The sequence below is a fragment of the Chelon labrosus genome (genome assembly GCF_963514085.1).
Source record: "Chelon labrosus genome assembly, chromosome: 17".
Lineage (NCBI taxonomy): Eukaryota > Metazoa > Chordata > Actinopteri > Mugiliformes > Mugilidae > Chelon > Chelon labrosus.
Window position 1 is genome coordinate 12781123 of NC_140350.1, and position 14422 is coordinate 12795544.

The window sequence follows — 14422 nt, forward strand, 5'->3', positions numbered from 1 at the left end:
CTTCCTTTCCCCGTCTCCCTCCCATCCTCTCCTCCTCGCTCTTTCCTCTGTTGCCACCTATCCTCTACATTCCACTGGTACCCCTCACTGGTTCCCTCTCTGTCTCCTTGTGGAGGACCCCACAAACTAATCAAGTGTGAGGAGGACCAGACTTTGCATATAGATCATATCCCCGCCGACAAGGGATGGAGAAGAAAAATGTCCGCGTCCCTTACATATGAAGCCTTTCAGTGACGTGATGGATGAGTTGCATTTAGCTTCAGCAAACTTTTGTGACACTTCACTGATATGATTTGATTAATGACCAAGCTGAGACTTCCACTACAAGAGAGAGCGTATTGGGGAGGGAAAATCCCTTCAGAAGATCTCAGATAAACCGCTAATCTGCTGGTTCTGTCAATCTGCTCCTCATACCTGTTCCAGAGCTTACTGAGGAGATTTGTGCGATCGTCTAAACAAGGGCACACAGTACATCTCTTCGTGAAAATTACAAACTGCGTTATTAGTGTTGAAAGTTTGAAACGTCATCAGCTTTGAGAGGGACAAAAATATTGTAAACGGTGATTGTCTGGTGGCCTACAGACTGCTTTAGTAATGGGTTCTTGAGATAAGGGAAATAGTAGAAGAGATAACCCAAGGGAAAGCGCCTGGGAGAGCCTAGAGACTCGAAGCCCGAACAAGCATGCATCACCTGTCAGCAATAACAGTGGAGACAATATATTAAAATCCTCAATTATGAAAATTAGGTGTTATTTAAGCTTGGATGTTGCGGCGCAAAGGCCTTAATTAATCCATCTCTAACGGTCAAACGTCTCCTTCGCATCGAGGGAGAGAGTATCCCCGGGGGTTTGCGACATGGGACTGAATCTTATATGTGAAGCAGATGTCGAACACAGTCAGAGTTGCATCTTAATTTTAATGAATCTTGCAGGGTCATAATAAGTGCCGTTAAATGCCACAACGGTGCTGTGGAAGTCTCAAAAACCGTAGCTGCTTCAGACTGTGCGACAATATGGACTGCATTAAAGAAAGGAGCAGAGTGTGTTTTTAAGGTTGGCAGTCTCACAGGTCACATCCTGTTTAAGTAATCCATACGGTTTAAAGGCTTAAAAGATGATTTAATAGACCCTGATACATCTGTTAATATGCATCATAATGAGATCATAATGAGAGGATTAAATTGACTACTGAATATGTAAGCAAGCAAAAATATATGCAACAGGATTGGAATCTTTCTCTGTCTCTACAAAGGAAAGAATCAATCTATTTACACGTTTCAGTTCTTTGAAAAAAAAAAAAGAAATTACCCATTTTAATTTCAGTCTGTTTCAAGCAAGTGCAGAGACGAGACTTGTGCAAGGAGTACAAAATAAAGAGTGCAGTGTAACATTTTTCCCCCTAATAAGAGCAGAGTGTCCCGAGTCAAGGGTGCTTCTGGAAGACAGGCACACGAGAAAAACTCTGAATCATGCACATCATTAAAGTTACACTCTGCTCGTCTCTGCACATTTAGTGTCTCATTAAAGGTGTGGTTTGACTTCAGGTTCGGCGTGCTACTGCAGTTCTTATCCTATATATGGAAAACCTGCTGCGTCGACACCTTTTTTGGTTGGTTTGTTTGTTTGTGTGTAAAAGTCCGACACTGTACTCCAAACCACCATCAGCTCAGACACGGCATCTTTTAAATGAAAACCCAGAATATTCCTAAAACAGCATTTTTTTGAGTGTACAGTTTGACTGACCACATGTTTATCAGTATAAAGGAAACTAAAGTCAACTAAAGTAAACACTACTTTGCCTATTTGAATCTAGTATCTGAAATAGATTCTCATCCTACAGATTCATGGAGGCAACGACACCGACAAATCACCGACCAACAGCTGCCACCATTCCAGCTAAGACTGCAACAACAAACTTAGCAAAAAATAAATAAAATTAAAGAAACAATAGTCGAGCAGAGACAGAGAAAACGCCAATGCTAGAATATCTTCAAGATGCTGATGCAGCTCCCATCCCTTCCTCGATTATAACCATCCTTTTTTTCGTTCAGCTTTGCCTGACCTTGTACTCTTCGGCCAGTTCATGGCCATCTCTAATGCACATTAGCATCGTTGCCTTGACTGTTGCTTGTAGGCACCTTAATCTTATTTATAGATCCAGCGCACACAGAACGGACAGCTAGCAGAGCAGGGGGAGGTTGATGAATTTTACTGCACTGGATAAGAATGGGTAACTCCTCCTTTTAACTCAAGGGTGTTAACAGTAATAAATAAATTGCAGAATGCTTTTAAATTAAATTCTCACTGTGAACCTTTAATGGTTGGTACAGACCTCTTTGTTTTATACAAGGCATGCATTCCCCAGTGGGAGCTAGGGGTTGAAAGACTTCCGATTTTTTTGAACTCGAAAGTCGACGTCGACTAGTCGATGGCGTCACACATAAAAACACAGTAGAAAGTAAAGATTTGCAACAATGAAATCTGTTTTCTTGACCTGAATACATGTTGTCACACAAAGGAAGCTATAGAGGCTTTTCTCCAAGTTTACTGAAGCTTGCATATGGACAACAGTCGTCTGTAGCCAATGTCAACAACATAAACACCATCAGTCTGACACTAATATGCGGCTCTAGCTCTAACTGACCGGATTTGGACCTTTCCTCACCTGTCTTCTCGGAAGCGTCCGTGTTGTTATTGTCACGTGATCGGGCCGGGGACTAGTCGACCTTCTGCTTTAAGCCTCACAGTACAGCAGTAGAGTCGACTATTCGGTAAAACCTCTACTGGGAACAATATCTTTCTGCTTAAATAATGAATTTAAAAAAAAAAGAAAAAGAAAAACCAATGTAAACTTGATGAATTATTTATATGCTACCTGCTTGCTGTGTTTTTTTTTCTTTCTGTAGTTTGACACATTTGTGATGATGACATTAGTGCTGCTGAATGTTTTTAAAAGCTCAAGGAAATCTAGAAATGCTGTATTTCTCTTTAAATAAATGCATACATGAACTGTATGCTTATACTCCTATATCGCCAGATGTTTTATTCAGTGCTCTTCCACAAGAAAACAGTCCTTGTGTTGCCCTTAGGGTTGCGGCATTCATTGCTTACATAGGCCGTGTAACAGACGTCTATCAAACATGTCCTTGCAAAAGTCATCCGCTGGCCTTCCGTCGCCAAACAAATCACTGCTTCGCCTCCATCCTCTCACCTCTCTTCCTTCGCTAACTCTACATAGATCTCTATCTCCTTGGGAATAAAGTCCATCTTAGCATGTCATGTTTTTTAATATCCCCCTGTGCCCTCTATAAATATTTATTAAAGATGTGCCATTAAGATGGGCCAAAAAGGAGCCAGTGCTAGACCGTAAGCAAACACCCTTTGTTTAACTTCTGTAACACATTTCTAGTTTAGAAGCCAAACTGGAAGCGCTGTAAGGCACTGACCATGCTCCAGCATCATGTAGGGACATTTGCACATGTTTACCTCCATAAGCCTGGGCCTGACTGTCTTTGATTTAGCATTTCAAAACCCAAAACCTAGTGAGAAGTAAGACAAATGTCAGATTTAGAGGTAAGAAACAAAAACAACAACAACAACAGGTCTACTCATATTCAAATATTTAGGAAATGGAGGTGCACAGTTGTTTGAATGTGAATGTATGTGTTTTGAATATTTAAACAGGAGACTTGACATCATTTCTAGATATAAATACACCTTTGTATTACAGTTTTGTTCATAAAACATGATGAGTAAAGTGATAGTATTCAGACACAGGCATCTGGGTTTTGCAAAGTGCATCAAAGTACTTGAAGAAAACTATATACATTTATAAACGGAGTGACACGATAGAGTAATGTTTCATTTCAGTGTGTTTTTAAGCTACAGGGGCTGCATAAAGTTTGTCCTCTTTCTCTACCCTGTCACGTCTCTGTTTCCCATAACTCTTCCTTTTTTTCCCCCTATTCCTTGCCTTTCCCTACTCACACCAGCCCTCTGGCTCCTCCACGTCTCCACTTGGCTGCTGCACTGTCTGTCCTGCTTCATTTTCCCTCCAAGGCCCTGCCTGGCCCAGTTTAGATCAGCTGCCAAAGTGAAAGTATGTTTCAGTGTGCCTTTGCACCTTTGTGCACATGGGTTGTGTGCTCAAGTATGCGCTCATCAGCAACAATGTTTGGCTCTGGCCTGATTAGGTTCCACAGACTACTTTAGATTTTATGTTTTGAATAAAAAAATTAAACTCTCGTGTCCTCACTGAGGGAACATGGGCTGAAGTACAAAAAAAATAAAAAATAAAAATTAGAGCAGCTGCAGTGACACTGACATCAAAGATTCCACTTTTTTCCTGGAGAAAGTTTAAAAGTGCAAAGAGGATGTCAAAGTACCAGGCAGATTATTCTTGTGTAATCCGCACATCAATACGCATGATTATGCACAGTGCAGGGGAGGTGTCAAAATGCAAATGAAACCAGATTTAAAGCTAAATGTAAATCAAAAAGCATAGAACATCACTTTAAATCAATAGAGATCAAAAGGGCGCGGCATCAGACGCAGTTCATCTCAAGTAAGCAGAGGGCTAAGTGGAAAACTGCATGTGAAAATAAGTGCCAAATGTAGTGCAAAGACCTGCAACATCACTGTGTTCTGAGCTCAACTTGAGCTCGTTTAACTGTGATGCACAAGTTTTGAACCAGCCATATGGTTACATTAGCATGGAGTCTGGCACGCTGTTCCTGTTCTTCTGGAAAGCTGGCATTGTATCAACAAATGGGTGAAATTCGTCAAAGTGAGCTTGATTTTTCTGTGCAGTCTTGTAATTAACTAATCAACACACTGGCTTCTTTCATTCTCTGTGTTGTCAGTGTTGTAAACAGACGCCTTCGTATCAATGAGACCAAATCTTAATTTGGGCTGTAAACACAATTTACACTCACATCCACAGAGAGTGGAATGGGTTTTCATGAATGCTTTTTTGTTCTTTTTGCCAAATGTGGCTGAGCTGAATCTCACAACAACATTTTTGACGCGACTGACTACACATTATACTAATTAAAAGCCATAGTACAACATATGGATGTACTCAAATCTACACCGATCAGGCATAACATTATGACCACTGACAGATGAAATGAATAACATTGACCACCTTGTGACAATACAGTATTCTGCTGGGAAACTTTTGGACCTGGCATTTGTGTGGATGTTACTTAGACATGTAGCACCCACCGAGACCAGACCAGGCACCCCCACCCCATAGCAATGACACTCCTTGATGGCAGCAGCCATCTCCAGCAGGATTCAGCCTGACACAGGCACATATATAAACGGTTTAACTCAAAAAAACATGAAAAACAGCACAAGGTGTTTCCTGGCCTCAAAAATTTACTAGATCCCAAACTGATCAAGTATCTGTGGGATGAGCCACAGAGGCCCCTCCCCTCATAGGACCCAAAGGCCCCCACTAACAACATCCTGTTGCCAGACACCACAGGACACCCTCAGAAGGCCCATGTCCAGTCTCTGATGAGTTTTGGAGGCACAAGGCAGACCCACACAATATTAGGAAGGTGGTCATAATGTTATGCCCGGTCGGTGTATATAAGTGGTAGAATCATCTGCAAAGGACAGAAGCAGCTCTCAAATCTCATAGCCGTGACTTTGTTTAGGGGTAACTTCTTTTTTCAAATTTTTGTGCGTCAAGAGAAATTATTTTAATTATTTAAAATAAAGCAAATTTATCGGCAGTGGCAGATGGTGGAAAAATATTTTTTAACATGTAAGTCATCAGTGACTCAAGCCTCTGGCTGAAAAAAAGAAAAGAAAAAGACTCAATTTAGGACAAAAAGCAACATGATTTATACGAAGTGTCATCTTGACATTAAGAAATAATCGCACACGAATGCCACCGCTTTTTAGAAACATTTTTGAACATGGTATTATGTGAGTGAGAATAGTGATTAAAGATGGTTTCCATAATAGTATAGTTACACTTTGTGTTATGCTTCTTCTCTTGCTATATCAGTCGCCTGAAAACCTGTTGAAGCTCTGCTCAGGCTACCTGCTGGATCCAGAACACCTTCTCCCCAGGCGCTCTTAAAAAAAAAAAGGAGGCTGAGAGATAATTTTTATTGTCCAGACCAAACTACTTTCAATCTTTCAGTAAGATGAATACTAATGGCAAGACTGCAGGCAAATCCTGGATGTGTTTTATAGCCCTCCCAATGCCTGTAAAAGTAGTTGAAGAGAAAAATGATTACCTCATTCTCCATCTGTCTGAGGGACATGCAAATTAGAGAGGTCAAGGGACAGTCACAAGATGAGGGTCCATTAATGAAGTGAAGGAAATTGTGCCCACGTCTTGTCTATAAAAACACCTTAAGTTTATTGTTGGAGTAAAGTTTCAAGTTTGGAGCAGCAGGGATTATTTCTTCTTTAAGTCCATACATGCAAAGCATACTGTGGACTCTACTGAAAATGTCACTGGCGAAATTAGGTTGCAATATTAATGTCAGAGGATAGTTAATTCTGAATTGATTTAAACAGGTAGAGTGAAGCTGGGTTTTGACTGTTTCAGCACCATGGACAGAGACTCTAAAAGACACAGGTTAAATCCAAATCATACAATGTCATTGTTTCCACACAAAATACACGTTATCGCTCAGAGTCGGGTTTGAAGATTCACGATCAAAACTGATTACACCGATCAGTCATAACATTATGACCACCTTCCTAATATTGTGTAGGTCTCCCTTGTGCCTCCAAAACAGTTGTGACTCATCAGAGAATGGACACAGGCCTTCTGAGGGTGTCCTGTGGTGTCTGGTAACAGGATGTTGTTAGTTGGGGGGCCTTTGGGTCCTATGGGTTAAGGGGAGGGGCCTCTGTGGATCATCCCACAGATACTTGATCAGTTTGGGATCTAGTGAATTTGGAGGCCAGGTCAACACCTTGTGCTGTTTTTCATGTTTTTTTTTTAGTTGTTCCTAAACTATTTTTTTGTGTGTGTGGCTGTGTCAGGCTGCATCCTGCTGGGGATGGCTGCTGTTATCAAGGAGTGTCATTGCTATGGGGTGGGGGTGCCTGGTCTGGTCTAGGTGGGTGGTACATGTCTATGTAACATCCACATGAATGCCAGGTCCAAAAGTTTCCCAGCAGAACATTGTATTGTCACAAGATGGTCAGTGTTATTCACTTCTCTTGTCGGTGGTCATGATGTTGTGGCTGATTGGTGTACATGTATTAGGAAGCATCTCTAGGTAGGAACATGCATTTCTTTGGGTCAGAATTATAAAGGTTCATGTACACCTGGTTATGTTTAATAAATCATTATAAAACTTGCCGTTTGTGCTCAAGCTTCATTTCCACCCCCACAGACAGTATATAAACAAACAACAAATCAAATTAAGTGTTCAGGTGTTTTCATAAGCCTGGAACCATATGCCACCCACGCAGCAGTATCTGGCCCAACATTGACAAAAAGGTTAAGTTTTGACACCTAGGAAAATGAGCAGACTGGGCTTTTTAGGGCAGGGTGCCCTCCTCGGCTCTGTTTTTACAATAAATATGCAAATATGCTGATGCATTGCGTGTGTACTTTAATTCTTTTTGCAATCAAGATTTGTCCCCGCATGACCCCTCATTAGACCTGTCAGTGGGGAGACAAGTTCAGGTTTATCTGACTGTATCGAGGAAGAACAGCTGTCTATTTATAGACGGCCGTGCCATTAATCTGTCACACGTATCTTTGAACTATTGTAAAACCATCACAGTCTTTATTAAACATCAGAAAGATCACCAGTGATCAGTGCTAGCATCAGATTTTATAATTTAGGCTTCTGCACATTTGACAATAACGTCATCAATGGGGAAATAATGACCGACGTCTACATAACTTCACCACTCATGAAAAGTAATTTAAAATTCTTTCATAAATACTTGTTCATAGAAAATGGTGAACGCATGGTTTTTGTGTATCTTTTATATGGTACATATCCAGGGCCTGATATCCTCAGTGAAGAATAAGTGGAATGGAAAATATTAACACTCAAAGACAGAAGTAACATCAAATTACACAAATCCAAGGCAAAGCCGCATTATCCTTTTGGGCAGCGACCTTTAAAATCCACCGATGACCACGAGCGGTCTGTGAGGAACAGCACATAAGACGAAAATACAACCGCAGTCGTTCAAAATAAACCACTGCCCCACTCTTCCCTGTTATTAGTCGCCTCGCAAGCGTGGCACTGCAACATTAAAACACGAACTGCGATAAAAAAAAGTGCGGTGAACTTTGAACATTTGCGGTGCAGAGGAATTAATTTTATAATGGTGTAATCAAGTGAAATCAAGCGATCTGCCCACGGTTTCAACGTAAGGTATTTACAGCATCGGCTACACCACTTCATGTATCATCAAAAACGTCCTAAAGTTTTAGCATGCAATATACTGTACAGCTGCATTATATCAAACCAATAACACTATATGGGTGTCCTGATGAAGTTTTTATCAAACCACGCATATGTTTTCCTCCTTAAGCATCTCTCCAAATAAATCAGATGGGAAGAAGGTGACACTAACAACAAACTTGGGTTTTATTGCCTCACTAAAGGCGTGCTGATGCTATAAAGTGCCTAAAAAGGAGAAAACTTGGGACAGATTGCATTAAAGCTTTATTAACGGATGTAATAGCAAAATGAAAAGATTTATACAGTCACATTTTAAAGACTCCTCCAATGCTTTCTTTCTCCCTGAATAGACTCTTACTTAGTGCAATAAAATGTGCATTACATTCACATTATCACAGGCTTTAGTTCATATTCTGGTTTATAGGAATAATTTGACCACAGTAAAGGAATGGTGTTGGAGGTCCAGATGCTGTGTGTGGCGGCGTGCTGCACACAGTGTTCATGCATTCATGCATGCGCGCATGCAGAGTTTGTTTGCGCGCGCTTCCATGTGAATTTGATTATGTACGTCTTTGTGTCTTCTGCATGGAAATAACAATAACATTATAACCCAGGGGAGCCTATTAAGGGTAGGCCTCACCAGCGCGGCTGCGTGTGTTTAAAAATAGGAGCCATGTGTTAAGAGTGATGGCTGAACTTCCCCAGCGTACTCTGGAGGACTCAATTAAAAGGAGATTTTATTTTTTTTTCACTTCCCCTCACCTGCAGCACAAGGACTCAGGTGCAAGCTTCAGACATGGTACGTTTGTGTGTGGACTCATATTACTCATGTTATGGGGACATACATTGTTTTATACAGTTACAGTATGGTAAATTGATTTCAAGTTTTCCATTAATAGGTAAGTCATCAAATTTGGAATTAAATCTTGGTATGTACAGTTGGGGTTAGGTTCTGTTAGGACAATGGTTCAGGTTACATTGGACTTCTGTAAACAGAGATCCAGTAAGAGTCACAGTCAACCCCAGCAAAGTCTATGCAAGAGCATCTCAACAGAGAACATCCACCGGCTTTTCAGCCAAAAAACAATGAGGCGGCAGCTCACTGTCTGAACGCCTGGAATTTCACACAACTGTTTTGGAGGCACAAGGGAGACCTACACAATATTAGGGAGGTGGCCATAATGTTATGCCTGATCTGTGTAAATATTGGCAGAATATAGAACATATGATGATTTGTGTCATTAGGTTAAAACTGAGCTTTGAAATGATTTCTCCATTCCCAGATTTCCTGTTAAAATACGGTTGAATAAAAGTTTAATAGCTGTAGTTGTGTTATTAATTGGTAAATCAGTCGGTTAAACTTGTGGTGAGTTAAAGTGTTTAAGTGAGCAAATGAAGTGCTTTCCAAATCTAAAATTGGGCATTGGCAGTGTTTTATTTTGAAAAGAGGCTTTCAAAAAAATTCCCAAAAATTGAACAGAATGACTTGACAAGAACATGAATAGTGGAATCCACATAAAGGTGTATTCAGCCCATTTTACTACGTAATATCCGACGTGTTTCACCAGCTGTGCTATGATCCTTTAACAGGGTGCAGTGTGCTATCACAGCGGGACAGCTGTGAAACCTTGTCGCCGGAGCATACTACCACAGTGACACCATGCTAATTCGACTGTCAGCATGTTCATTATAATACAAGAGAAAACAGGACAGAGACACATTCTGTTCTGGTAAAATCCAGCCATGATATCTGGTGCAGCAGCTCGGCGCTCAAATGCAGCACATTACAGTAATGACAGTGTTTCTTATCTTCAATATTGCACAGAGAAACAGCACGAAATTACTGGCAGTCAAACAGAGGAGGACAAATCAGAATGACTACAAATCAATTCCTCGTGTTGCTTTGTGTGCGGGTGTGTTTTGAATACCTCAAATGCAATTTTCTGTTCTCTTGAGCATGTGAAGCCAAACATGGTGACAATATGGGCACAACTAGTTTTTTTGTGTTCAAGGAAGTTGGAGGTGTTGGTAAAACGTCACGTGACTGTTTAAATAAGGTTTAAGATGATGGAGGCTGGTTTATAAATTAGCGCTCATCTGATGCATTTGGGCTTGTGAGGTGAGCTGAATTAACTCAAGTTAGTTAGTTGAATGAATGCAAGATCATCGTCTCAGTCTCTATCTATGACTAATAAAGCTGCAGGTAAGCCTTCGTCTTATTGATGCATTTTTACCAGTGCCGTCAGTAGATTAAAATATTTAATCATGATTAATTTTCCATAGTTAAGAAGCGTTAAAGAAAATTTCCAAGTTTGTATCAATCTTATCAACCTCTCTGCTGCTCAGAAAGCTCTCTGCTTGGATCACAGCCCAGTTCACATTGACAGTAAATGCACACAAGTTGTCGAGAAGCGCCTGGCCAGACCTTGAAGCTAAACTTGCTGTTCAAAAGACACATTTCTTAATCAGTTTCTGCTGCAGGGCGTGTTACTGCCTACTACTACTACAACCACACTTTAGATTCTGCTTGCTTTCCACAGCGCTACTTTTGTGATTTCCCGATAAACAATACGGGCTGAGGTCATAATGACAGAACATGCGTGTGTTGATTGCAATTTTTTTTAGTATGTACATCAACACGTAACCTTTGACAGACCTAATTTGTGCAGATTGCACCTGCCAATTTATGCTAAAGCTAATTTGACTAAATGTAACGATATCTATATGTCAACAATATTTCATCACAGTTTAAATTTTTCCTTTTTACTAAAGGACCATTTTTACTAAAATTAAGTTGAGCCATAAACATAGATATTTGTTGCATTAGACTTATAAAATATACATGGACTATACAGCAAGAGAAGAAAAACAGCTGAAGTTACAGATAAGCAGACTAGAAGTTTAGCGGACGTCGGTACCCAAGACAATTTCACTGTTAGTAAAGTGTTGGATGCTCTATGTCTGATGGTTTAATCATAAGTTCTCTTGCCCCTGGGTATCTGTATTATGCACTTGTATGAGTGAGTTACTCATGTTATCACAGTGTAACCCTTGTCTTTTAAAACATTTCATACAAAAAAAGCCCACAGAGAGGCCGGTATCTGAAATAAAATATATCTCAATATTGACATTTCTTTTGTCTGTAGGACTTGAAAGACCTGATGTTTTCTTTTCCCATCAGCTGTTGATCTGTGCGCAGTAAGCGAAGCATCTAATGCACTTGTCTGTGAGATGCCAAAGCGGTTTATTTCCTCATGGGCAAACAGAAGCGAAGCACATACATTTTGCCAAAAGAGATTTAAATCTGTACTACACTGGCTTTAAAGAAAGTATCTCAACTCACTGGGATCCATACCCCCCACACACAAATGGCTTCCTTATTTTGTGCTGCTTTTGCAAGCGGATGCATTATGCTGTTAATTTGGAGATGGACGCTCACAGCAACCAGCGGGACTCCACTTTGCAGCTCACACACTTGAGACTCAAATGGCATTACTAACTCTGTAATCTAATCACCGGCCAGTGTAGTAATGTGGTCCACAGCACAAGCCCTAGGATACTCCTGGGCATACAAGCAATTAATTAACTTAATTGCATGGTTCTCTTAATTGATTACCTTGTTATTTTTGCTAGCTTTGATAAGGCTGCATTGCACAGAGAGATAATGTAGACATAATGTGAGTATTGGCCCATAGGCAGCATTGGTTTCAGGTATCTCTGTCTTCCCTCTCTCTGCTCTCGACTCCATCAGTGAAATACCAAAGTGACCTAGTTGCGCAGCGAATGAGTAATTGATGTCAAATTATCATTCCATTATCATAAGCATAATTAGTTTTATTTATTAGCCATTAGCTCACTACATCCAATCCAACAGAAAAATGATAAGGAGCAGGAATGAGTGTGCGTGAGTGCTGCTGACTGGTGCCAGCCCGGCTGAGCTGCACTAATGTCAAGATAAAGGCTGCATAAGAACACTGCAAAGGGGTAAAATATGTTTCAGATCGGCCAATAATTGTCTCCTCTTGTAGAGAAATTAGAATGATAGCCCAGATCTCACTAATCTGAACGTGAAGTGTTAAAAAATAAATGGAAAGAGGGAGTGTGCGTGCATCTTTCAGTGTAAAGGTTGGTGAAGCTTTAAGCATTTATCAGTGGAATGAATTGGCGTCCGATTTGGCCGCAGACGACAGTCACATCAACGTTGCTTTAGGGTAGGGCAGCCAGCTACCCTCGTTCCCTCTCCGCTCTTCATCCCCCACTCCCTGCTCCAGTTCTCCATTATCTCGCTGCCTCTTCTCTCTGTCTTCCTTGTCTGACTTGTCCTAATCTCCCCCTCCCTCCCCTTCCGCTCACTCATCTCCATTCTGTTCTCCACCTCGCGCTGTTCCTCCCTCTCCTCCGGTCTTCCCGTCCGCTGTGTGTATGAGGGATGACTCTTCCTCCTGGCCTGAGTATATTAGCTCCCCGACCTCACTCTTTCCTGACAGCTCCGACCTTGTTAGAGCAGGAGAATGAGATGTCCACTTTTACAGGAGAAAAAAAAAAAAAAAAAAGCGGCAAATGCAGTTGTAGGATTTTTGTTTTTTACCTTTCAGTTTTACCCTTGAAGATCGATGTACATAAAAACAGCTCAACTCATTAAGAAAACAGCTTCCAGCCCTAAAACATCTCACTTCCAAACACGTGTTTGGAAGTGTGTGTTTGGATTCTTCCCTCCCTCGATTCCCTCGATTCTTCCCTCGACTTATTTTGTCCAAAACTTTCTCTTAATGTCCCATAATGGCTTTGCGAGTCAGCGGCACCACCCACTTCACAAGCACACCTTGATTGTTACACATCTTATAAAAAGCCAATTACCATACTCCATCATGCTCCATGGCACCATTAAATGAGCTCATTAAATACCTTTTAGGATTACAAATCAAACTAATTGCCAATTAGGATTTACCTAATTGTTAAAAACTTTAAGGATCTGACGCTTTATCGCTCGGTTCGCGCCACTCCGCCGGGCAACATCTCGCTGAATACTTGTTTATCAGCCGAGCCATTCTGATGATGGATGCGTACAAGTAGAACCAGCCAGGATCAGATTTTGATCTACTCACCGCTGTAAATACTGCAGCTGAGGCAGATGGAGGACAGGTAGCGCAGTAACTAAAAAAAAGTAGGTAAACTTATGTCTCCCTTTCTTTGAATTGTGTCAGCCATTGTACGAGGACAGCCAGTGTCAAGGTGACCTCAAACTTTTGAGGCTCGTGGCTATCTCTTAAAGGGACGGCTCGATTTCTTTGGAGCGGGGTTGTGTGAGGTACTAATCCACAGTTGGTGTATTACCTGCAGTGGTGGTGCCCTACAGTTTGCAGAAGAATCAGAGGTTATTACCGAGGGTTATTCATGTTGCGTTTAAGCTCCGTATCTGTGCTCTGTGCTGGTGGTGTTATGATGCTGTGTTCAGTTTGCCATGTGAAGTCTTTCAGCTGTATTTTTCTCAATAGCCTAGACAAGGCTGCGAGAACATGAAGTATATCACTTTAAAATGAGTAAATCGGGACAGAGCGGTGCAGGGAGAAGTCATAGATAGGAAGGAAAAGTTGTGATTCAATTTGACATTAAAGGGATAGGTCGTTTTCTTTGAAGTGGGGTTGTATAAGGTGCTTCTGCATAGTCCGTGTTAACGCTACAGCAGATGGTGGCTCCGGTTTGGAGAAGCAGACAGGAGTGCAGGAAAATAAGCCAAGCAATAAACTTCTGTTAAGTATCAGCAAAACATGTTTTAGACTCCTTAAACAAAGGCCACCGAAAAACATCGCCATCAGTTTAAGCGTAAAGCTAAAATGTGCTTTATTTTGCCTCTCGGAACAAAGAAGTTACCATGGTCATCCATTGTTTGACTTTGGTATGTTAACACAACTTAAGGCTCATATAAAGTACTGTGGGACAGATGCCGTAACCTACAACGGTGCAGTCCATCAGCGCTGAGTCTTTTTTTCTAGTCCTATTCTAATTCTTATTAATTCT